Source organism: Pyrus communis, chromosome 15 (assembly GCF_041283825.1).
Source record: "Pyrus communis isolate YQ-2024b chromosome 15, ASM4128382v1, whole genome shotgun sequence".
Classification (NCBI taxonomy): domain Eukaryota; kingdom Viridiplantae; phylum Streptophyta; class Magnoliopsida; order Rosales; family Rosaceae; genus Pyrus; species Pyrus communis.
The window spans coordinates 36,901,354-36,928,068 of record NC_142579.1 but is presented as its reverse complement, the minus strand read 5'-3'; the positions used below and the strand labels follow the sequence as shown (position 1 = coordinate 36,928,068).

The 26,715-nt window shown below is 38.6% G+C and overlaps 2 long non-coding RNA genes across 2 annotated transcripts; both read left to right on the top strand.

Annotated features, from left to right (window-relative positions):
- Positions 1 to 709: 709 nt before the first annotated feature.
- LOC148690953 (uncharacterized) lies at positions 710 to 1,775 on the top strand. The gene is made up of 4 exons (XR_015956737.1): positions 710 to 723; positions 811 to 937; positions 1,091 to 1,191; positions 1,314 to 1,775. It is a non-coding gene; the product is annotated as an uncharacterized LOC148690953 (long non-coding RNA).
- Positions 1,776 to 10,308: 8,533 nt separating this feature from the next.
- On the top strand, positions 10,309 to 11,063 carry LOC148690952 (uncharacterized). Its single transcript, XR_015956213.1, has 3 exons — positions 10,309 to 10,388; positions 10,527 to 10,631; positions 10,894 to 11,063. It is a non-coding gene; the product is annotated as an uncharacterized LOC148690952 (long non-coding RNA).
- The last annotated feature ends 15,652 nt before the right edge of the window (positions 11,064 to 26,715 follow it).

The following is a 26,715-nucleotide window of genomic DNA, read 5'->3' as shown; positions in this document are numbered from 1 at the left end:
TACCTACACACTAGGACGGCTACCTTGTCCCCTACAGCCGTCCTACCTTGTCCTACCTACACACTAGGACGGCTACCTTGTCCTACCTACACACTTGTATCATGTATATATATCCTTGTAATCTTGTAGAGAAATATAATGAGAAAAAGCATTCTCTTCCATATTTTCCACATGGTATCAGAGCCGGAACCTTAACCGGCCTGACTCCATTGTTGTCCCTTCTCTTCTTCTGCACATTCGTTTCGATAATGGCAGAAGATAATCTTTTTGACTCAGAAGCTGAAAGCTTCACAGCTCCTCGCCCTAGTTTTCCAGAAGCTGAAGTCAACCCAAACCAACGTTTGTGTTCTGTGTTGTTAAATGAGTTTAACTATCTTCCATGGTCCAGATCAATATCTCTTGCCCTTGGAGGAAGATCCAAACTTGGATTCGTCAATGGAAGTATTGAAGCACCTGACGTCGCATCGCCGGAGTATGAAGCATGGCTGTGCAAAGACCAGCTGGTCATGTCGTGGCTCCTCAACTCCATGGATCCTAAGCTGTCTGAAATTTTCAGTTTTTCAGAATCCTCTAGTGCTCTTTGGAAGGCAGTCAAGGACATGTATGGAAATCAAAACAATGCTGCTCGAGTGTTCCAGCTTAAGAGGAATCTTGCAAGTCTTCAACAAGGTGATAAATCATTTGTTCATCATCTCGGTTGCATGAAAAACAATCATATTGGAGGTTTGTCTTGCTTGGCTTTTGAGATTCTGGTTATATAAATTAAAAAGGGGTCACTAAATTCTTCTCGGACATACTTTTGTTTTGCAGGACTTGAAGAATGCAAAGTCAATTGTTGACTGGATAGCATGGGCGGAGCCTCAGTACAATTTTAATCCTATGATGGATGAATGGTGCAAAGAATCTCCCAAAGAACTTGACTTCAATCATGAAGCTGGTATAATTAACTGTCATCCTTACTTCTAAATTTTGTCTTACTGCTGAAATCTTATACCTTTTCAGTTTGGCAACCTTGATGACTATTTGTATTACAGGTTTGTTCATTGTGTCTACTTTATTGATTTTGTTTATGCACTCTCTGTTTCTGTAGAGAACACCAGAACAGTGGCTAAAAATCTTGGCTGCGATACCAAATGTGATGATAACACACGTGTCGATCGAGTGGATGTCTTGATTCCAGAGGTTATTCAGGTACTCTCTGTTCCTTTCTTCTAATATATATGACTTTGCAAGCACAATTTCATTTAACTAAGAGTAATATGAGCAATTGTTCATATAAAAATCTAAAGATGACGTATGGTCCACCATTTCAGCTGTTAGTGCTGCTATTATCCTCATACTCACTCTCATACAGACAGCGTGCTCTATTAAATCTGTCCTTTAAGCATCAACAACCGCAAGTCTCTCCCTCGCCGTATCCTTAGAAGTCTAGCCTCGTCTTTGAGAGAGTACAGAGTTTTCATTTCAATCTCAGGTTTCCTTCAAGTGAGTGTAATAAGATGATCCAACAAAATAAAGTATTGAAGAGTGTGATTTTATATTTAATAGGGAAGCAGTGTCTACTTGTAATGGCTTTCATTGAAAATGTGTGTCATAAATAAAGGGAAGTGATTTTTGCAGTCGTTTTTGTCCTCTGTACTTCTATATTTTCTAGCCTTAGATGCAACCAAATCGTGCAGAAATCACTTTCCTAAAGTAATGCGTACATAGCCACTTATGTCGTACTAATTTAATGTTCATGGACCTATGCTTATGTCTTTGTATGTGAAGAAAAAGAAGAGTAATTGTATCATGTTTGTTGTTTTTTTGCCACACCATGTGAACATTTCCATTTAAATGTTGCTTTAAGCATCACTCGCAAGGATATGGAATTGCTTGTTCAAAAATGTAATTGTTGAAACTCAAAGCTTGACAGGGACGAAGTAACTGTTCCGAGGAAGTAACTGTTCCGATGAAATCTCTTTACTGATCTTAGTAAAGACATCAATGGATAACGCAGAAGTGGAAGGCAATGTTGAAACAATACTCTTTCATTCTCCATGCTCTACTTTTTATTCTTGTGGTTGCTGCAGTCATCGTGATAACTTCCATTCAAACGGTGTGTCTAATCTCTTTTTTGGCATCACCTGTTGTTATCATTAAAGATTGGTTTTAAAAATATTATCAAATCTTCAAATAATCGAACTTAATATACATTTCTTACAAGTGAAGAGAAATACCTAGAACTAAGCAATATAGGGTCATAAATATTAAAAAAAAGTTTTTTTTTTATATTAACCTAAATTACCTTTAATATAGGAGTGTGATATCTACACACTCCTTTTTATTTCTTCCACACCTTTTTAGTTTTCGACTGTCGGATCGAATGAATTGAAGAAGATCAACGGATCTAAATTAACAAGGGACGTGTGAGAAGTAAAAAATAATGTGTGGATAGCACACCTCTTGATATAAAGGCTAATAGATGATATAAATTCTTCAATGAAAAGACAACATATATGAAGTCTTTCATTTTTCTGAAATTTGAAATAAACGTGACATTGAAGAAGAAAAACAAAGAAATCCTTTGTTGGTGTCATGCTCAAAATAGCAAAAAGAATATTATAAAACTATCACCGTCGATTTCTGAAAAGGCATAATTAAAGTGTTTCCTGCCTCAAAAAGTCGAAGTAGAATATGGTCCGTAGAATATAGCATTTTTGTTGCAAGACTTCATTAAACTAGTTGATTCGTACATACAATTTTTTTTACCATTGGGCCATATTAATGAAAAGGTCGTGCTGGTAACTCTTTAGCTAAATTAGAGGATGACTTTTATATTCAACAAGGTTTTAATGGGCGGCCTAGCGCTTAGATAAATTTGAGTAAGTTTATTATATTTTATGTGAATAAGATTATGCTTATATTTAAAATATATATACTTTCATCATAAACTACAAAATAGAATGACATACATATTATGAAGTATTGAAATATAATAAAAATATTGGAAATAAGGATATAATGCATGTTTATTTAAGTATGCAATACGTCTCTTACAATTTATTGAAAAAAATAAAATGCAAAAGGAAAGTTATTTATTTTCTAAGTAAGTTGTGACATAAGCGGGTGACTAAGCGGGTCTGGATGGGCTAGGCAGGTGCCTAGGCGGTCTAGACAAGCGCCTCACCAAGTCTAGGAGTCATTTCTTAATTTTCAAAAGCCTAGACATTAATTCGGACGATAGCCAACCGCCTAAGTGGGACCTAAGCGGTGCTAGGCATGAATTTTTAGAACAGTGATATTCAACTAATGGAATTCAAAAGGAATTCTCTGTTGATGGCATGCTTGAAATAACAATAGAATATCATAAAAAATCTCATTGTTAGTGATGAGTCTATATTATATTATATATTATACAAATTTTTGACCATTTGACAAATACTAACAAATAAACAGTACCAATGATTAATAAAGCGAACCAAATTTTCCAAACAGATATTAGCGACCTTTACATCAGATTAGAAAGATAAGGAAAATGATCCGGCGACAAGGAAAAGGATCCTCATCGGATTCTTTTTCTAGAATCCTAGGAATTTCATGATTGGATTGTTCATAGTATAAAATGCAGTTAGTTTATGTTAGGTATTATTTATATTTAATTTTAAATTTTAAAATAATTTTTGACCACATGATGTACAATGAACGATCATGATCACAAAATTCTTAAAATTCATAGAAAAAGAATCCGACCAGGATCATTTTCTCAAAGATAAGCCTTTTAGGTCACCTCTTGATAAAGTTAAAGGTCGACTATTTTATTTAACGAGTGGAATTCAAAAAAAATAAAACTAATGAAAATGGTTTAAAAATTTTAAGTTTTAATGATAATGACAAAATAAATGATAAAGTGAATAGTACCAAGATTTATAGTTTTTCGTTAAAATGAACAGTAACGTGAGTTTTTCGTTAAAATTTCTTTCAAAAAAAAAGATGATGACATGCCTGAATTGATGTATAGCATGTCAGCTTGTATCTTGAATACACTAAAAAATTGTTTGAGAAGGTGCCTTTTTTTTTGGCTGAAGACCAATTGAAAATTCAACACCTGCATTGAACCGAAAAGGTTAAAAAAATTCAACACCGGCCTAGGCCCAGGCGGCTATAACTTTTCTATTGGACCGCCATTCCAGTTTCAAGATTACAAAATACAAAGAGGCGGTTAGCTACGCGCCACGCATTTCAAGATATTCCAACGGACACGATTCTCCTCCGCACTCGATCCAACGGCCACTACATTCCTTTATTCCACGAGACTTATCGTTAAATTAATTAGATTTCAACCGCGCTAACCTCACCCACGCACTGCACTAATCCCACCAACTACCTCGCGACGCGTAATCCCACGTTTCAATTTCCCGCCGTTTTTTTTTTTTTTTTCCCGATTGGACGAGCTCACGATCGACAGTCACAGGCAGTGGCGGAAGACTCTTATGTCGCGTCACAAAAACGACAGTCGTCGTTTCAACGAAATTACCTATCAGTCTCTTCTTCTCCTCAACAATTTTCAGTTCCAAATTGCTCTCAGCTTTTCTTCTCTCCTCTGCTTTCGCATCCGGAGCTCTCTGGGAGTTGAGGTGGATTACATTCCTCTGATTTAATTTCGTTTTTTTTTCATCGAATTATTGATTGTAATTTGCCAATTAGTTGTAGTTTAATTTGCTGATTAAGTTTTGAGTGATGAATGTTTTGGCCGCGAAGTAATTTAATAGCTCGAAAATTTTGAGAGGTTTTATGAATTAAGTTTTGAATTTCAGTCAGAGAAAAGAATTTTCACGAGAATTTGTGGTTGGTAGGAGTCAGATGAATTTAGTAAAAGGTGCCTGAAGCTGCATCCCTGAATTTCCATTTTTTGTTGAATTACCATTGTGAAAGAAGTTAACTTTGTATGAACAATTGAAAGGTTTGGTTTTGGTGAAGTTGTTTGAAGCTGCATCAATAAATTTCAAATCCTGTTGAATTATCATTGTGAAAGAAATTACCTTTGTATGGGTGGCATCCAAAAATTACCATTGTATGCGCGTACATGTACAAGTTTCAATGGAGGATATTGATGGGGATAAATCACAATGCCTCGCAAGGGGCAATGGGAGTTAAGAACTATTTAGTAGGAGTGGTTGTGCTAACTTTGAGCTTATGTTCATGAGTTTGAAGTCGATGCATTGATCCTATAAGAACACTAGAACGGATTATTGGGGGAAAACAGTATATGATCATCTTGACCGCTGACATACCCGCCTCTTTATGATATGTTCTTTGGCAACTAGTTTGCTTGGATATTTATTTGGCATATTCTTTTATTTTTCATATGAAGCCATATACTTCACTTGAAAAGGACTTCCATTTCGTTGTTTTATTAGCAATAATAACATAGTCAAACAGGACTTGCACATTTGAAACATCTCATAGTGGTTATTGCATAAGAATTTATACAATGATTGCTCGAGTTGCTTGGAGTTTCAAATTTGAGACTTTTCATTTTCTTGAGCTTTCTTCCCCCTTTGCCTTTTCCTATTAACTGTTCAAATCTTTCTTATTTAGTTAAATCTAGGGTAGTCATCTCTGATTTTAGTTTTAGGTTGTGGACATATTCTTGACTTCATTTTGTGTTCTATTTTACCGACCATGTGTCGGTTTATTTGGATCCTTTTTGTCTACAATCTGACCATTTATTTCCCCTTATCTTTCCTTCTCTTCTCCCAAGCAAATATTTGTGAATTTAAACTACTCTCGAGTCCAATTACAATGATGGGATGGGGAAACATCTACAAAAGACGCATGAAAGCGTGCACAGTTGCTTTTTTGATATACGTACACTACAAGAAAAATGAGCTTTGGGTACAAAATAAAGGGCACAATTGAGAATTTTGTGTCAGTTTGACCACCAAAAAGCTTAAACAATTCCCATTCCATAGAGGGCACCATCTATTGTGCCCAATGTTAAAAAAAGTAGACACAAACCACTAATGGGCACGGAAATCGTGTCGAGTGGGGTCACATGACAACTTTTTTACTGAAAATGGGCACAAAAAATATTTTGTGTCTATAAAAATTATTTGTCAGAGGCACTATATGTTCTCTCTCGTTTGTCTTTACCTCCACTAGCACACCAATAATTAAAATTTATAAAATTGTGGTAAATAATTGTATGAAGCTGTTTATTACCGTGCAATATTTTAGCCTCAAAATAAGTTAGCAATAATGTTGTTCAAATTTGTTTTACCCGAAAGCTGAACCTCAGATCTCTCACTTACAAGTAAAGAAGAATATCACTACACCGTAGTACTAAGTGGCATGTTTTAGATTTACAAAGGATCATTTCCAGGTGCAATGAATGTTTGTTAGATTCGTATCTTTTTGAACTGCTTTTTAGATTGTTATCTTCTTGCAGGTTTGTTTTTTATACTTGGTGATATGGTTTTTGGTTTTAAAGTCCTACCTGCAGTGACACATAACCAACAATTGTGCCCTTAGGGTTGGTCTCTGTGCAAAAGTTAGTTGGTCTTCAGATAGACAAATGAGTTAATAATTGTAGATTCCTTTTTATGACACTAATGATAGAAATTGTGTCCACTAAATATTAATAAATAATAAATCACTCTACTTCTCATTGGGTCTTCAAATAGAGAATATATTTTAATAATTATAAATTCCTCTTTTCTGACACAAATGTTAGAAATTGTGTCAAGTAAATATTAATAAATAATAAATACTCTATAGCAAAAGAATATGTTGGCACAATTATGGATTTGTGCCTTTATTCTACTATAAAATGTCCACACACTCCCTTACTAATTTGTATATGGAAATTAAGAAGGTTGCTTCATACACTTGTGTTTCTTTTGAATTTGATCAAGTTCTACATCATTGAGAATGGCGGACAGGCGACGTCGTGGAGTTAGAATTGGAACTGAATCTCCAGCATCACATTCGTATATTGCTTCCAACATTACAACAGCAAATTCCACAACGAATCCTCTAGTTCAACGTCCACGACAACCTGTTAATGCCGGGCGCATACCTCGTTCTTTTGATAATCAGTACATTCTTACTACTTTTGATGATGGTCGCCTTGGCTACGCATTACCCTTCAATAACGGATGCGTACGCGCACCTCAAGGACGTGTATTGCCAGCATGGGCAAACCCAGGTAGGACAGAACAATATCCTGTCAATTTGGTTTCTGCTGAAACAACAACTGAACAGTCTACCAGTTTTGTCGTTATTATTGAAGAACCACGCACTTATCAAGCACAAATTCGTCCTAGAGGTCTGTCTCTCCCACAGTTGAGCTCACGAAATATGCAGAATGTTACCGTTGAGATTTTAAGCAGTGATGACGAGGACAATTAATATATTTTGTATTATGTTATATTTCACTGGTGTACTGTGAAAATATAATTATCTTATGCTATGCTGGACTCCTCTTGGGTCCTTTTATCAACTTATGTAGTATTACAATATAATAATATTTTCTTTCTAATTGGCCCATGATATAGATACTCCCAACATTATATATTTTTTGGTTTATAATTATGTTTCCCGGTTCATACAAAAAAGATAAAACAAAAGAAAAGAAAAAACAAAAGAAAAACGAAAAGAAAAAAAGAAAAAAATAATAAAAGAACAACGCAAGCCTTTTATCATGCTAAACACAATTAACCTTTGATAGAGCTTCAAAATTAAAACAAAATTGGACTATAACTAATAATGGCCTTGTGAATTCCCATCCTCGGAATTTCACTATTAATTACATATCTCGTTATTTAAATTCGTATTTCACGTTTACATTATTTTCATTAGTTAATTTTAATTCCATTGATTTTTGGAATTAAATCGAATAACTATCGGATTTGAATTTTCGTAATCAATCTTTAAAATTCGTTGACCTTTCAAGTTCACAATTGATGTTTTTAAATAGATCTCGAGACAGCGAACACACAGATGAAAACCGTTTGCGAATCTGGATTATAACGGCATAGTTACAAACATTTGAAGTCATTTAACTAAACTATATATTTAAATGAATATAAACTCCCACCTTGTGGGAAAGAGGCCATTCAGGCCAAAGGGAAGGAACCAATAAGTTAAATGGTGGAGGACCAATCAGAATTTTTTTGGGGGGGGGGGGTGTTGGAGGTTGAGCAACCAATCAGAAATTAGGAAGAAAAAAAAAATACTATGGGAATCAATGCTCGAGTTATGTTTTGCCATATCCCGAAGACGGGGTATGATAGACGTACGGATACTTGATGACGTCACGCGTCAATCCGGGACGTATGTCGAGATCGGAAGTGACAAGCTTATAAAATTGAATTTATAATAAGTTTCCCCTTTCTCCAAATTGGACTTCTCCCTCTCTTTTATGGTGCAAGTTTGGGTTTCCCACTACTAAATTCAAAAACTTAGGTTTCCACCACCGCATTACACAATTGTGCCCACTAACTCTTATAATAATAATTAAAATTCTACCCTAATTCTATCTCGGGTCCCTTCTATCTCTTTCCCTTTAGTTTCCCCTTTCGCCCTGCTTCCCCTCAGATTCTCTCTCACCTTTGTCTCTCTCTCTCTCTCCAACCCCTCTTTCTCTCTCTACCTTCTCCAGACAAATCGTGGAGGCTCTTGAGCCCCATAATCGCCAGAATCCCCTAGCAGAAACCCCATGCACGTGATGGAGGAAGGTTTGGGAAGATCGGGGTCTGGTAGGGAGAGATCAAGGGAGGGGGTGGGTCGGGTTTGGGATGATCGGTGGATGTAATGCCTGAATCGGAAATCGCGTTGGGATCGGAGTCCGATAGGGAGGGATCATGGGAGGGAGGTGCGTCAGGTTAGGAGGTGTTGGTGAGGGAAGGGCAGGTGCGAGTCGAAGAGGGGGTGAGGAGTCGTGGTCGTCATCAATATTTTATCGCCGTTGTGGAAACCTTCGAATTCGGAAAAATGGTTTGTCTTCTTCCCATTTTCTGGAAAAATGGTTTATAGGTTTTCAATGTTATTGCATGTTCCATTCAAATTATGATTTGGGTGTCTCGGATTTTAAATTTTAAATCTTGGCATGGCTTCTGACTCCATATTGTTGGTTGCTCGTGGGTTATGTCCCAGACTCCAAATTTTACGAAGTTGAAGCGATTCTGAGGTGCAGAAACGATTCACTCATCTGTTTGGTTCTTAATTTTGTTTACGTTGATTGTTTATAGCTTTGCTGCATGTCTGCTGTGCTTTTTTCTTCTATTACTTTTGTGTGTGGAATACATGAGGTTATGGGTTTTACTTTCATCTAATTATTTCTTAATCTTTGCTATGATTATGAGACGAGCTAGGCCCTGGCGAGTTTTGCATGTTTCTTTGGTAAGAACTGTTGAACCTTAAACACAGCATACTGCATATTAATTAGCATTGCATTTTGCATTTTGCATTGGCATAATAAAATTAGGAAAGCAACAAATTGATGTTTCAAATTTTGTTGATTGGATAGTAGGAAGAATAGCTCTCTGTTTCTAAGCATGTGTAGTTATCTAAGCACCATCCCATCTTCTTCTGCAGTTGCCTTTAATCCTTTTTAAACACTCAAATCCATTTGCATATATCGAACACATAGTCACGACTGATTTGGATTGGAGTTCAAACACGATAAACATTGAAGGTTAATGAAATTCTAATCTAGAGTGCCATTGATGTCACTGGACCTAAATTTTGATTGCGGTGTGGCCTGTTGGGACATGTCAAAAGATCAATTAGTAGTTGTTAGTCGTACACTATACAATTCATTTCTGGAATTTAATGAAAATTGTTTGTGATTATTGCTTGGAATTATAGATAAGATTTTGAAAAGTTAATTCCTTTTATTGCTTCTTCTTGTTCGTCATTGCGGTTGCTCATAAAGGATATAAGGTGATGGGTACAATGTTAGTAATAAAGGGTTAGTTTGTTGACAGACTGCTTGAACTATTGAATAATGTTGCAACTCTCCCCCATATTCCTGATGTTCTTTCCTCTTGTTTTTTCGTCATGCCATACTTCGTTTTTGGGTTCATCTGTAAGTTTTTGCTGAATCTTTGAACCAGTTTTGGTAGTTGGTTGTTGATCCTGCCACCAAAGAACTATTGCATTATACTGAGAATCCAGTGACTTTTGTATGTACACGATGCAATTACTGTCCCAAAATTGTTCATTTAGTTGGCGCTTCATGATCTCAATTCTTTGTTTTATGTACTTTGTTACATGCCACATTATGTAAGGGTTATCTATTTTCTAAACGCAGATGAGTGAATTGATCAATTGTGGTCTATATGTATTTGTTCCCACATATTTTACTGCCATTCAAGAAGTCTCCAGTCATCGAGAAGGCAGAGGTTGGTCTTTTCTTCACTGGCATTATAGTTATGGATTGGTTTGCACTTGGGATCAAATTCTGGCTCTAAAAATATTATATCACTTGATTTGTAATTATTGAGAACATATTTGATCTCATGGCCAAATGAATTTTGTAGATTATGGATGCAATTATTTCTCATGGTTGCTTCTTGCGAGAATGTAGCGTTCAACACTCCATTGTGGGTGCGCGCTCACGTCTAGAGTCTGGAGTCGAACTTAAGGTGAGCTACCCTTTCTACGCATTGGTAACAACAGGCTACCAGATTCCAATATGTTAATCATATAATATTTCAAGCAGCACTTAGAATGCACTTGAAAACATAAGCATGCTGGTGTTACGAGCTCTGATCACATTTGGTTATTTTAAATCGATTTTCAGGATACTATGAATTCTCAATGTTGATTGGATGTTTGGGTAGTTAAACATCACTGAAAATATGTGATCCTTTCCCTTTTTCATTTTTCCTTTGGTTTGGATTTCAGGAAGGTGATTGCATAATCCACTGAGCTGGGAAAAAGGGTAAAATCAGTTACGGGTGGCAATTATGTAGGAATGCATGGATACATTGATAGGAAAATCTCATTATTTTGTTGGTCTTTTATCTTTAACACTTGTAAACATGTTCTTTATGAGGAATATTTCTGTAGTTTCATTATAGACATTCCATTTCTACTATTGGATTGCTTGTCATCTTTGATTTTATGAAAATTTTAAATTTTTGGTTTTATTTCAAAATTTTGCATTTCTATTTTTTTTTTAAATGGAACCTACTGGGCACAATAACAAAAATAGTGCAAACATGGATGGAGAAGGTCATCTGACAAGTTTGTCAGAACATAGACACAAAAAAGCCTTTATTTGTGCCTGTGTCTTTGAGCACCAAACAGTGTATTGTGCCCTTTTAGTAATAGTGACGCCCATAGAGGGCACAGATACAAACTTAGTTGCTGCACGGTTGCCATTGGTCGACGCATATGTTGGTGCCCTTTGACCTCAAAGGGCACAAATAATTTATAGTGTGCAGTGCCCATATTTTTTGTAGTGGTAGATTACAAGGTAAATTTCATTCATTTCCTTTCACTTATAGGCTGCCTATTTATATACAATACCCTTTTAACTTATTTTTCTTATAAATAATTGAAGGCTCTGCAGCAAAGAGAGAAATGGACTAACAAAACTAAAACAGATGCTTTATGGGAAAATGCTCATAAGCGAAATGCTAAACGTGTTCTCAGTTTGATAGTGGAGTTGGAAGGTTTGTGGGTGAAACTTGGGCAGTATCTGTCTGCACAGGCAGATGTACTTCCTGAGGCATACATATGCCTTCTCAAGCAATTACAGGACTCTCTTCCTCCTCGTCCTTTGGAAGAGGTTTGTCTTTATAGATTTTGAAAGTTATAATATCAATATACAATTATCATCCGCGACGTCATTTGCTAACTGACAATTTCATTTACACAGGTTTGTCAAACTATACAGAAAGAGTTGGGGAAGTCAATGAATGAGTTGTTCTTAGATTTTGTGGATGTTCCTTTGGCAACAGCATCAGTAAGATTTTTAGACTCTTGGGTCTTGGAAGTAGAGTGAACAAATATAACCATTTAGCTAAGATTCATTGCTAATGATACTCTGATTCTAGAAAAAAGGTTTATCTAATTGGTTTCCCATTCTAATTTATGCGGAAATTACATTACTGCCCATGATTTTATTTGTGATAAAAGATTAAATTCTTTTTTCACTCTCTGTTGATTGACAAAGAGGGTTTTATTAATATGTAGTTTAGATTATCACATTCCATCAATATGTGCACAACTTGAGAACTGGTTGACTGTTATAGTTTGTTTAAATTAATCTACCAGTACTATGTTTAATTTTTGGAAAATTAGCAATAATAGAATAATTTCATTATGTGTGATATTATCTACAAACAGTTTTTTACTTTCTGCGCATATTATGTTAATTTATGTCCTTTAATTATTTTCAATTCATTTAATTCGACGGTAAAAATTTGAGAAGAGTGTAAAATGTTAAAAAATAAATGGATAACAAGACCATTTCATTATTTTCTTGTTGAAATAGAAAAATATGAATAAAAGAGGCAGAGGATAGGAAATGCCTGAAGTTCTCTTGCTTACATAATTGTGTTTGCAAGCCAAATTGAGTTTGCTTGTTCATTCTACCACAAACATTGTCTAGGGAAAATCTGTTGACTGGATTTGCTCTCATCGCTCTCATCCCCAGAGGCAAGTAAGCTCATATGCGTGCAATTATTTTTGCACTATAAGTGAGGGAATATTTTTTTTCTTGTGTAATTTGAGTGTTTTAAACGCTTCTCTCACTAATATTATCAGTTACGAAAAGGCTAAATTAATCATAATAAGGGAGATAAATCTGGCTATCATGATATCCAGACTCTTCCAAATCCAGGTCCTGCCAGACTTACTACAGGACCAGACTCACTACATTAATTGGAGAGCTAGTGTCAGTCACTTTTGTTTATAGTCAAGGAAAGATAAGGGTAGGTACCCCCATGGATCACTACATTAGTTAATATATGGCCTATTAAACACGTTCTGCAAAAACATATTGAAGAAGAAATGCTTATATATAGCCAGCCTATCACTATGCTACTGTTAAAAGAAAATTTATTTTTCAGCTACCAGAGGAGCAAGTAATATTGTCAAAACACCACTCCATAATAAAATGAAGGATCATTATTCAATGATAATTTGGTTGTTTGTAATGAGCAAGATGTTTTTGTTTTTATGAATAATAAGTCTATTATGTGACGTTTTTATGAGATGAAAACTCTTTGGTAACAATTGTAACTTATCTATATTTATACATTATGAATGACATGAATATTGTCAATTATCTAAAAGGATTTGGTTGCCTACATTTTTCTGAGACCTTTTACCATTTTAAATTTTGCCTATCTCCTTCCCTCCTCTCCTCTTACATTTTGTTTTTTGTCTTTTTGTCCCTATAAAAATATGAAAATAAGATGTTAACTTGACTTAATCGTAACCGTTCAAGTAGGAGGGAAGGGAAGGGAAGGGAAGAAAGAATACTCCTCCAAATTTTTAATCCAATTTACAAACTAAACGATATATTATTAATAGAAAATAAGTATGTTAATTAATACTTATTGGCTTAATCGCGAGGATAAATAAGTCTAAATGTGAGGACAATTTACTTTAGTATAACAGAAAAAGTTTCAATTCACCGTGAAAGATTTCAAACTTTCGTACCTAACAACTCGCTACTGGTGCAGTATGCTTCTGTTCTTCAATAATTGGCCTTATGGGCCCCAATTGTATATGTTTGTTTCATGAAGGTTCGTCAACCTCCACGTGAAAGGGCCATAGCCAGATGAGTTGTCGCTACTGGTGCAGTATGCTTCTGTTCTTCAATTATTGGCCTCATGGGCCCCAATTACATATGTTTGTTAAATGAAAGTTTGTGGCCATTATTGCCAGATGACGTAACTTTGGTGATGTCACTCTGTTATTAGTTGTTGTCACCAGCCAAAAGTTAATAAGTATTCATCTTACTAGTTACTAATCTCACATAAGTGAGATTAGAATTTTCCACAAGCACATTAAAATTACCAAAACAGTTTAAATATAGAGAAATTTTATTCGAACCCATATAACTTATCTCTACACTCAACTTAAACTTTAAATATGAATTATCTTTTTTATTCTATTACATAATTACCATTAAATACAAGATAAAATTAATAATATAACTTAAATTTACCAATAAACCCACACCCAATAATTTAGCATCACGCAATCTTAAGATCAAACCCTAAGACTTGAGATAAAACAAAAAGTGTACTGAAATTAAAGAAATTCAGTTTTTGAGGATTGGAAGTATACTGGCGACCTCGACCTTCTTGCCCTACCCAGAAGCTAACTTGGCGATCTCGTGAGCTTGGAGAGTTTCAGTGCTATGACAAGGTAGGAGGGAATTCATTTACCTGCTAATGCTTGAATTTCTGGCTATGCCTGAATGAGGATGAACTAGTGACCATCTTTGCTACTCAATTTGCAGTACACGTCCAATCCTCAAAAACACAATTTCATTAATTTCCGTATACTTCCAATAAATTTTACTGCAGTATACTTTCAATCCTCAAAAACACAGTTTATTGCGGTATACTTCCAATAAACCATTCATTTCATATTTCAAGGTGAGAAGTTGTAAAACATTCATGAATATTGATTTTGGGTTTTTATTGTTTAAATGGGAGATAAATTTACATATCGAATTTGGTTTATGAGGGTGCTTTAGATAGTAAATTTGGATTTAAAGAAATAATGATAGTTTAATTAAAAATAATATAGGTGTAAAGAGTAAGTTGCGTGTAGAAATTCAAATAAATTTCCCTTAAAAATACCCGCACATTAAAAATTGGATAAATTACATTTTACCCCCTCAGGTTTGGGATCGATTTCAATTCCTTACAACATCTTTAAAACATTTCAATTTCACAGCTCAAGTAATTATTTCAATATAACGGATCAATTTCATGTGGCACAAATGTGGCAGTCACGTTAGCTTTTAACTGATCAATGGATGAAAAATGTAACGGATGTATTATATTAAAATAAAATAGTACTTGAGGTATGAAATTAAAATGTTTTAAAGATGTTGTAAGGAATTGAAATTGATCTCAAATCTGAGGGGTAAAATGTAATTTATCCTTAAAAATTTCATAATAATTAATTTACAAGTGTAAAAAATATTTTAAAAAATATGCAAACGTAAAATTGTGTTTGATAAATGAAAAATAAAAGTGTTTTTTTTCTTTTTCAAAATCATGGGTGTAAAATAAAAGCAGTTCTACTCATGCTTCTAAAAAACCTTTTTTTTATAAGAGGCAGATGAACAATTTCAATTAATAAAACTGTTATATTGATAATCCTACCCTCGTCCCCCCCCCCCCCAATTTTAGTACTATACTTTGTCAAACACTTACTTGCTTTTTTTCATAGTTGTTTATTTTTATAGCACAACGTAAGTAGTTTTAAAAAGCCACGTCAATCTCAAACTAGCTCTCAGCCCACATAATAGATTGCACAATAAGTGAGAGAATTTTTTCTTCATTTATAGTTTGGGTTGTTTAAAATTTTCTCTCATTAAGATTATCAGTTACGAGAAAGCTAAATTAATCGAGCATGGTAAGCAAGATAAATCTAGCTAGCAAAGGTAATTTTATTGAGCATGGTAAGCAAGATAAATCTAGCTTGCAGAATACCGGGACCCTTCCAAATTAACGTTCTGCCAGACTCAACTACATTAATTGGAGAGCCAGTATCGATTACTTTCGTTTACAGTCAAGAAAAGACAAAAGTAGGCAGCCCCATGAATCACGACATTAATATAATATGCCCCATTAAACACGTTCAGATTGAGGTTTGGTAGTGTTTTTTGCACCCAGCCTTCCCTATTGTCTTTTGTTTCACCTTTTAGTAGTGATGGCGGTGTTTCGTTTATATGTCTAAAATGATTATTCAGTTGCCTAGTTTACATCTGTGGAGCCTAAAATAATCTCAAATATTCTAGAGGTGATATGTGGACTTTTATTCAAGAAGGACAAGATTGTCCTCAATAAATGGGCAGGCTTCTCAGATGCTTTCATGCGCAGCTCACATCCCTGAGGTACCGTTTGGTACGTGAGACGGGACGGAACAGAGTGGGACAAGGCGTTCCGCCCCACGTTTGGTGCGCCTAAAACGGGTGGAACGAGCTGTTCCACGGGACGAGTTTTGGGTGAATTTTTGTTCCACCTCACCCCCTAGAACGACTCGTTCCACATCCATGGAACACAAAATTATAACCTCTCCGTCTCCTTCTTCTTCCTCCTTGTTTCCATCCGAGGGCATCTTTGCTCCCGTTCCGTCCTGTCCCGTCCCGTCCCGTCCCATTCCGTTTCGTCCCGTCCCATCTGCATACCAAACGATACCTGAAGGACTCAGCAGCTGAACACAACTGCCCACAGCTCATTTGCCTTTGGCAAGGAATTAAAGATAAGAATTAATTATCCAAATCTTATCTTTAACACATTCCTAATTGAAGATTGACTACAATCAAGTAAGTAATCCCAATTTAAATCAATTAGGGATAATTACCCCATTATCTCAAAATATTATTTCCTATTAAATATCTTAGGAATATTTAGATAATATTTCTCCATTAAACACTATATGGCCGGCCCTAGCCCTATAAATACCTCATATTCTACCAAAATAGCCCTAAACACTTTACTTTCTCAGAGAAACTAACTTAGGCATCGAAGATTCGTTGACCTAACCCCCTACCTCGTGAGCGCGTGATGCTTAGGTCTATGATCAAATTTGTTGATTGTTTTGCAGTTGCATTTTCGTCAAGATTGAAGACGGTGGAAATTTGCATCGACAAATTGGTGCTTTCATTGAGAGCTGATTCACAGTACTCAAAGAAGCCTCTCGCATTTGTTTCTTGAATTTTCTATTATGTTGAATTTCTCACATGTTGTATCAATTAATTTTTCCTAGAAAAGTTTCTTGATCAATCCCTGGAGAAATGATACAATGGTAGGAAATTCAGAAACTACGACGAACGGAACCACGTACGTGCAAAGATTTGGACCGGAGAGTGGAGACGAGGACATAGCCCTACGATGGAGATCCTCAAGGCTCAACGCGATGGCAGGATGAGCCCTATCGTCACGAAGCCGCACCACCATCATTGCCATGACCCAACAACCGCGGCAAGGCTACCAGGCCACGGCCCAAACATCAACAATGTTGCCCTTGCAGCACACATACCAAAACCCTAAGCAGGAGGCCCATGTCTATTTCCAAGCCCATGGGCAAGAGGCCTAAAACTTAGCAGTTGCCACAACTGACCTAGGGCAGGAGGCTCAGCCCATTGCAGTAGCAGGCTTTGCGACACAATATGCCCAAACCCGAGCCTAGAACGCGGCAGCTGCTACTAGCCATGCAGGTCAATGAGCCCAAGCCCAAGCCACTCAGCCAACAGGCCATGATGTGGCAGCCCAGCGGCCAGGAAGGCCAACGACCATGCAGGCCCAAGGAGAGTAGGTGGCGGCTCAACGTGCCCCGCTACCAGTTGCAATGACTCGACTTGCGGCCTAATCCATTCCGAAGCCACCTTCAGCGATCCAGATTCCGACCACGGGTCCCGCGATCGATTTAGGGTTACTTACACCCCTGTTTTATGTTGGAATGCCCGCTTTGGGCTCAAGCTTTGTACTTGTATTTCACTACACTTCCACCATACATGGAGACGTGTATTTTCCAGACTCTTCCAATCTAAATGGCAAGCACCACCTGCCCCAGCAGGTTGCCAATTGGACGAACGCCCTTGCACAACAGACAACCTTAGTGACCCAACTCCTTGAGTGTATTGAGATGCAGCGCACCCAAGACGAGGTGTCTCGAAATAGGACAAAGACAGAAGAACGTGACTCATTCTAGCGACATCCCGACAAAGAGCTGCTCAGCCCATCACGAACTATGTGTTAGAGTAATATGCACTCTCGTTTGGGTCCTTGAGGAAACGTCTTCTCCTACCTAAATGCATAGAGAAGCGTTCATTCCCGACTTGGCTCACGAGTTAGTATGTATTCGAGGTTGGGTCCGCACTCTGATGAGCACTCAGGACATTCCAAGAAAATCGTCCACACGAGGCTAGGCCCACAAGGGGATTCTCATACGAAGCAACGGAGTAGGTGGCCATATGACGCCTAGAAAAGAGTACGTGAACAGTCTAACTCAAGTTCCACTGGTAGCTGCCGCCAAGCATGACGGCGAGTAGCACAACATGAACCACGTGCATTGCAACTGAGGCACAGACAAGCGGGACATGCTGAAGAGCAACATAGACCAGAAGGTCAACGCCAGGGGCAGCCAAAGGCTCTGCTGCCACACCAGGCGTAAATCTAGGATGAAGTACAAAGGCTCATAACATAATAGTTGCATGGATTCCAGCGCATTGATACTACCGACGATGCCATTCGAAGAGACTGGGCCAACCTGCGCAGGTCACCCTTTACAGATGAGATCGAGCAGACAGAGCCACCACGAAAGTTCAGCCCGCCATATTTCACCTTATTTAAATAAGATGGAGATCCGGACATGCACTTTATACATTATCGAAGCGTCCTGACCTTTTACACGGGCTCATGTGAAAAATCTTTGCCACTACGCTCCAAGGCGATGCACAAGATTGGTTTCATATCCTGCCTCCATGCTTGATCCGGAACTTCAACGAACTTTTCTTGGTTTTCACTAAGGAATATTCGTCATATCGTTCGATCAAAAAGAAGTCTGACCACCTCTTTAACATGAAGAAGGACCCGAAGGAGTCACTCCGCACTTACGTCAAGAGATTCAAGGCGAAGAAGGCAAAGATTGTTAGATGTGATGACAGCATCACATGCTCAGTTTTATGAAAAAAGCTCACAGCAGATCACCCACTTTTTGGAAAATTGATCATGGGCGAAAACTAGACCCTGGCAGACTCTTACGCTTTGGCAGAGAAGCACGCACTGTGGGATGATGCCAAGCAGTCCTGCGGGAACGAGGAAAAAAATAAGCACATAGATCGTTTCTCAAACAGAGATGACGCAATACCTAAGGCATTCACCAAGTTCACAATTCCGATTGGCCAGATTCTCCATAAGCTCAAGAATGAACCATGGTTCGAACTACCACCACCTATGAAGGGTAATCTTACTAAGCTGGATCAGACAAAGTATTACGCATTCCACTAAGGGTTGGGTCACACTACCAATGGCTGCTTGAAATAGAAGCAGTACCTCGAGGAGCTGACGAAGGAAGGCTGGTACGACAAGTACCTAGACAAGTCAGTTGCATGCCTTATGCAAGCAGCGGAAGTTGACACTGAACCCTGATTGAAGACGATATAGATTAATGGCATTTTTGCCAGGTTAGAGCATTTTCGGTCCTGAATCTCTTGAACTCTGTTTAGGCCCATCCAAATAAGTTTGAAGTCTCGAGCAGTTCGGTGAACAATACCTCGCAGGCCGAGGATTATCCCAGTTGTTATGCAGTTTTTACCTTCCCGCATAATTGATGCGTTTCTTTATTCTCAATGAAGATCCAAGAAATTATTCACAAATTTGGCTTAACTGCTGCCTACAACAACTGCTCAAATCCTCATCAGGGTTAGCTCTCTAGCGCAAGAGGGTAAACTAATTCCCCGACACCCATCAGGGTAAGCTCTCCAGTGCGAAAGGGTAAACTAATCCGAAACATCCAGACGTGGATGAGTGGTACGATTGCTCAGTTTCCCCTAGATGTAGCGACTACCTACGCCGGATGACTCCTAAAATTGGCCACGATAGTTCTTCGCCTGTAATAGACTTAGCAAACTGAAGGATTCAATTCCACGGGATGCTGGGTCTCTAACCGGAAGAGCCGTTAAGTAAATGACCTTGCTCATGAAAGAATTCGTGTGACATGATGGTCCATTCTTGACGTGCAAATCTTCATGAAGTGACTTGGTTTTAAAGTGTTGCAGTACTACTTAAGCAACCTGTGAAATCAAAGTTGTGACTCGGAAGGATATGGCCTCTGAGGCGCGGTTTCGCATGCACCTCATGCCTAAAATGCCTCCGAGAGCCAGGGATGATGCCTGAAGTGGTTACACGAGTCGTTTGCTTTTGTAAGTAAGACGCCCGACCGACAACCTAACGACTAAAAGCCCAAGGCAATCTATAAGCCGAAACTTACACCTGTTATGACTATGCAGACTCGCTTTCTTACTTACAAGCAGCACTTCCGGCTGACAGTCTACAATTTAAGTTTTACTGACTATAGTGGATACGCAGACCTCCTCTGCTTTCTACTGGAAACATGAGTTCGGCTGACGACTCTATAAGTTAAACACTTCGCAATACGCCCCGGGAGGGCCAAGGCTTAAGAAGCCACACAAAAGCCAAAATACAACCATGGATGCTACTCGAACTCCTCTGGTTCCGACGAGAAGCATGAGTCTGGCCGCCGGCCCTATAAGTTAAACATTTCACAAATACGCCTCGAGAGGGCTAAAAGTTCATAAAGCCATCCAAAGCCGAGATTCACAGTTATAGTAGTAACACGAACTCGCTTGGTTCCTGCGGACGTAACAAGTTCAGCCGCCAGCCCTATAAGTTAGAAATCTCACACTCTTTTCTCTTGTAGGCAAAGCTCTACCAGCATCAAAGCCACAACTGAAGCTTAAAGTGACCATGCGAGTCAACTGCTCTATCGAAGTAACTAACTCAACCACTCGTCCTATTGCAAAGTTTTACAAGTCGCCTCCAGCAGCCAAGGCTCCAGAAGCCCAAAAAGCCGAAGCTAAGACCTAATTGGTGATAGAGGATCGACTACTTCACTCAAGCAGCATACCCGGCCGCCCATCCTATGGTGAAAAGTTTTGCAAAAAGCATGGCAGAAAAGAATGATGAAGCAAAAACAAGGGAAGCTGTTTATTGAATTTCTAGCAAATTGATAAACTGGCTTGAAGGCTAACAAAGTTCAAGCAAAGCATAACAAAAAGGAAAAGAAGAAAACTTTTATGTCTGAGCAAAAAGACTACTTATTGGCAGCCTGCGCAACCACTGACTCCTTGGCTACCACGCCTTCAGCAACCGTACCGTTCCCAGCAACCAAAGCTTCCATCAGCTCATCCTCAGCCGCCCCTGCTTGGATTGCCTGACTCTCAGCTGCTCCACCAAAGGCAACCTCAAATGAGAAATCAAGCAGATCATCTAGAGAAATGGAAAAAGTCTCGAAGTCCTTCTTGGAAAACTCATAATCCGACGACCTGCTCTGAAGATGGTCTACATAGCCAAGCTTGTAGAAATCGGCCTGACAGGAAGCAAGTGCTACTTCGTGACCAACTTTCTCATTCTTCAGCTGCACATTCTCCTCAACAAGCTCAGTATGAGCACCCTGCAGCTCATCCAGTTCCTTTTTCAGGTTCTCCCTAGTAGATAGTGCACCTTGCAGATCCATTTCCTTGGACTCAAGCTTACTGGCAACCTCTTTGAGACAAGACACTTCAGCATGCATAAAGATAAGCTTCTCGTCCTTGGCAAAGCAAGCAGATTGTAACTCCAAATTGATACGCTCAAGGTCCTCGACCCTTGGAGAAACACGACTGACTTCCTTCTCTACAACTTCCAACATCGTCTAAGTCGCACTAAGCCTAGCATTCAAATGGGTAACCTCTTCACGAGCGATCTCCAGCTGCAAAGAAATGGTGGTAGAGGCATTAGACCCCTTCAAAATGACGAGTTCAGTTTTGAGCTTCTCAATCTTTTCAGCAGCCGAGAGAAGCTGAGCCACCAACGCCACTTCGACCTCTTTAGCACACTTGACAGCATCCTGATCAACGTGCATAGACTCAGCTACCAGGATCAAAGGCTTATGCATTGTAGCAATCAGGGAGAACCTCTTTGAATAAGAAGGACACTTCGCAAATGAGTCTGAGCAGATGACAACTTTCCCAACACTGTCAATAACTCACCAGCCTCAGCAACGCACAAACCACAAAAAACTCACCAGCCTCAGACTCGGTAGATCTCTCATAACTGCCCGTGCGAGAAGATTTCCCCTTCTCAACATACAAGTCAATCACGGCAGAAAAAGGAGCAAGGCCAGACGCCACCTTAGCAGGAGAATCCACCTTCTCGCTCCTCATAGAGGCAAACCTCTCAGAAGCGGAACCGAACTTAGCTTTTGGCGAACACTTTGATACAAACCCAGATACCGGAGGCATCATCGAACTCTTTTACCGGGCAAGTTATTTAACAATAAATGCGGTCACCTTCGGAGCAGCAGGTTTCATAGGCTCCGTCTCAATGGTCTTCTTCGCCCCCTTGGGAGTTAGATCAATGACAAACATCAATGACAAGCTTCTCGGCTGCAGACGAGCTCCCACGAGTAACAGAAGAAGTTCTTGGCTTATTCTCGACCGAAGGTTTACAAGCAGGTGAGGAATATCTCTTCTTTCCACCTTCATTGGTAGTAGGCTCTATAGTAGCGATCGGGCGAATCAACGCCTCATCCTTTATCCGCTTTATCTCTTCTCTCAGAAGTAAGTCACCAAAGACTCCCTCTCTCTCGCCTTTCTGCTACACGGGCCCTTACCCAACAACTCTCAAGGTTCGGCCTAGGCCAACCATTTAGTGCCCTAGCGTCGCCAGTACCTCGGCCAAGTCGAGCCGATCTTTTAGCTGCACCACTTGCAGCTCCGTGGCACCCCTGCCATGCCACTCACACCTTCTTGGCACCCACCAAGCCAATTTTTCAAGTCTCAAGACTCCTAAAAATTCAAGAAGAAGAAAATTCAATTTTTTCTTACCTTGGTGCAGCACTGAGAAAAAGAATTACAACGAGAGACAACTCTTTGCAAAGGCAAGAAAAGAAGAATGCTAGGGGAGGGGGAATAAAATTTTCCTCTGGCGTCTCTTCCTTGTTGGAATAATGATTGTTCTCCAAATTTATTTAATCCATGGCTTAAGGAAAAATTAAATAGGCATTGAGGGCAATTATTTTTCTTTTCTTAGAAGAAATCTATCTCCAAATCAAGAAAGAAGATCAAGTTCAAATTGGGAAACAACTTCACAAGCCTAAGCAGCTTCGGATTCCTACACCTACAATTCTTTTCCTGCATGTAGCATAGTAGGTGTGGCGGCATTTGTGGAGCCTAAAATAATCCCAAATATTCTAGAAGCGACACGTGGACTTTTATTCAAGAAGGACAAGATTGCCCTCAATAAATGGGCAGGCTTCTGAGATACTCCCACGCGCAATTCACATCCTTGAAGGACTTAGCAGCTAAACACAACTGCCCATAGCTCACCTATAATAGGGAGAATGACAAGTCATCCAATGCAGTTACTGTTAAATAGTCTGATAAAGCTAAATGTAATTAGTTATGTTAGTAACTGTAATTAGTTAAGGTAGTTGAGGGTATTCTTGTAACTAGCCTAAGGCAGCTAAGGCTATATATATATTCACATCTATGTAACTGATTTATTCATTCAATACAATTGGAAAACTTACAGAGGAAGTTTTTTGTTTTTATATGGTATCACGCCATTCTGCTTCACAGCACCGACCTTCTCTTCCGCTCATCAAATCGATCGATTCTTGATCGATTCTCTCTGATTCTTTGATATTTTGTCTTCGATCTTTCTTGAATCTTGATCTCTTCAAGATATGGCTGCTCAATTTGACTCGCCACCAACTAGATCGTCTTCTCCGATCATTTCTCCTTTGGTCTAAACCTCTAATTCTTCTTGTAATCCCAGTCCTCTGAACTCGTATACCTTTCTTATGATTCACAACATTGGTAGTATGGTGCCGATCAAGCTAAAACGATCCAACTATCTGCCATGGCGAGCACTGTTTGGTCGAATTTTCCGCCGATACAAACTTCTTGGTATCATTGATAGCACTGAGATTTATCCTTTGCCATTCTTACCTTATCACTCGATGAACCCTGCCTTCGAGGATTGGTATGAAAAGGATCAAAATCTCTTGATCTGGCTTAATACTACCTTATCAGAAGAAATCATTCCATTCACAGTTGGTGTTTCTTCTTCTCGCCAGCTTTGGGTGAAGCTTGAACATCACTTTGGTGGAGTTTCGGAGGCTCACATTCACTAATTGCGATCGCGACTCCAATCAGTTCAGAAAAGATCTTAATCCATCTCTGATTATCTTCAACAAATCAAGGAAATTGCTGATTCCTTGCAAGCTGCTGGTGCCTCAGTGTCCGATCGTGACCTATTTGCGGCTACACTTCATGGATTACCTGATGAATTCAAATCCTTTATTGATTCCATCATGTTGCGGTTATCTTCTACATCCCTTGATGAACTCTATCGTCTCTTATTCACCAAAGAGTTGTCTATGGCTCACCGCATAACTATTATTTCATCATCTGCCACTGAGCCTTTTCAAGCATTCTCAGTGCAATCTCAACCTCCCCTGCTTCCTACTCCATCTGCTTTCGCTGCTCAGGATCAACCACTTCACTCTGCTTCTCGGTTTAACTCAAATCGTGGTAAGCCATCTCGAGGTAATTTCTCCTCAAATCGCAGCAATCTTAATTTTCATAATCCTCATGGTACTTTCACTACAAATCGTGGCAATCGAAATTATCAAGGTTCTTCCACCTTCAAAGTTCCTTGTCAGATCTGTGGTTCTACCAGTCATAAGGCCATTGACTACTTTGATCATATGAATCCGGACATTTGTGGTCGAATTCCTCTAGCTAAACTTGTTGCTATGTGTGTGCATCATTCAGTCAAACCCTCTTAGCCCTGGTTAATTGACTCTGGCGCCGCTTCCCACATCACCAATGATGTAGCCAATATTTCTTCTCTTACCTCCTAGACTGGAGAGGACAAAGTCTACATTGGCGATGGTAAAGGATTGTCTATCCATAATATTGGTTCATCATCTCTGCACACTCCTCATAATTCCTTTAAGCTGAGAAATGTTTTATATGTTCCTTTCATGAAACATAATCTCTTGTCTGCTTATCAGTTTCTTAAGGATAATAACTGTTCATTGAGTCTTAACCCTTATGGATCCACTGTCAAGGATCGTATTTTGGGGAAGATGCTTTTGCAAGGACCTATTAGGGATGGTTTCTATCCTCTACAAGGTTGCACCAGTCTCCATACTTCTCCACCTTCAGCTCTTCTTAGCATCAAAACACCTGTCACAGTATGGCACAAGCGCCTAGGACATCCTTCCTCCTTCATTTTCAGAAAGGTCATATCTACCAATAATCTTGCACTACAAGGCAATAAGAATGTTGATTTTTTCTGCTCAGATTGTGCACTTACTAAGAACCACAAGCTTCCTTTTGGAGTGGCCTCTTCATCAACCACTCAAAGTCTCCAACTTCTGCACTGTGATCTATGGGGACTGCATCTATTACATCTAATAGTGGTTTCAAGTATTACCTACTTCTTGTTGATGACTTTAGCAAACATAGTTGGTTTTTTCCATTGAAGTCCAAATCTGATGTATTTTCTACATTTGTCACTTTCAAAAGCTATGTAGAAACTTCAGTGGAAATAAAATCAAGATTCAGCAGTTAGATTCAGGGGAATTCACTAGTCACTCCCTTGCTTCTTTTCTTAGTGCACATGGTATATTACATCAATTTAGTTGTCCACATACTCCTGAACAAAATGGTTGTGCAGAGAGGAAACATAGGCATCTTGTTGAGATAGCTCGAACATTACTTGTTGCCTCTCATGTTCCTCAAGTGTTTTGGGTAGAAGCATTCTCCACTGCAATATATCTTATTAATAGGCTTCCTATTTCTGGTCTTACAAAGTCACCTTGGGAACTTCTCTTCAATCAACACCCAAATTACTCTAAACTGAAAGTTTTTGGCAGTCAATGTTATCCTTGGCTTAAACCTTACATTCCCAGCAAACTGGATGCTAAAAGCAAAAGTTGTGTGTTTTTGGGATATAGTCTACAACATAAAGGCTATAGATGTCTTAATCCTATGACAAATAGGATCTACATATCAAGATATGTTGCTTTTGATGAACAATCTTATCCATTTAAGTCACTGCTGCTTCACAGTTCCAATTCAGAGAATTCATCTCCAGCATATTCTCCATCCTTGGATCTTCACTTCTGCAAATACTGCTCAAGTTCTCCTACAGCTAGTAACTCTTCAGAATCACCATGTAATTATGTACCTAATCCTATCACTCAGATCTCAACTTTACCTGAGAATCCTTCATGCAATCAGTCAGTAGATAATTCTCACAGTTCTTCCAGCTCTGTCTTTATTAGAGACTCCTCTCTAGTGCCTATTCAAATAAGTCATCCACCAGTTTCTGGGAATACACATCCTATGATTACAAGATCTAAGGCTGGAATATACAAGTCTAGAGCTTATTCAGCAACAAAACATCCACTTCCTGTTGATCTTGAATTTGTTCCCAGTACTTATTTGCAAGCATCAAAGCATGCTCACTGGAGAGCTGCAATGCAAGCTGAATATAATGCTTTAATAACCACAGGTACTTGGTCTGTTGTTCCCTTTCATCATTCTCAGAATGTAGTTGGTTGTAAATGGGTTTTCCAGATCAAGAAAAATCCAGATGGAACCATTAACAGACACAAAGCCCGTTTGGTGGCAAAGGGCTTTCATCAGCAAGAAGGAGTTGATTTTCAAGAAACCTTCAGTCCTGTTGCTAAACCTGTTACCATTCGGATTCTCTTTACACTTGCTGT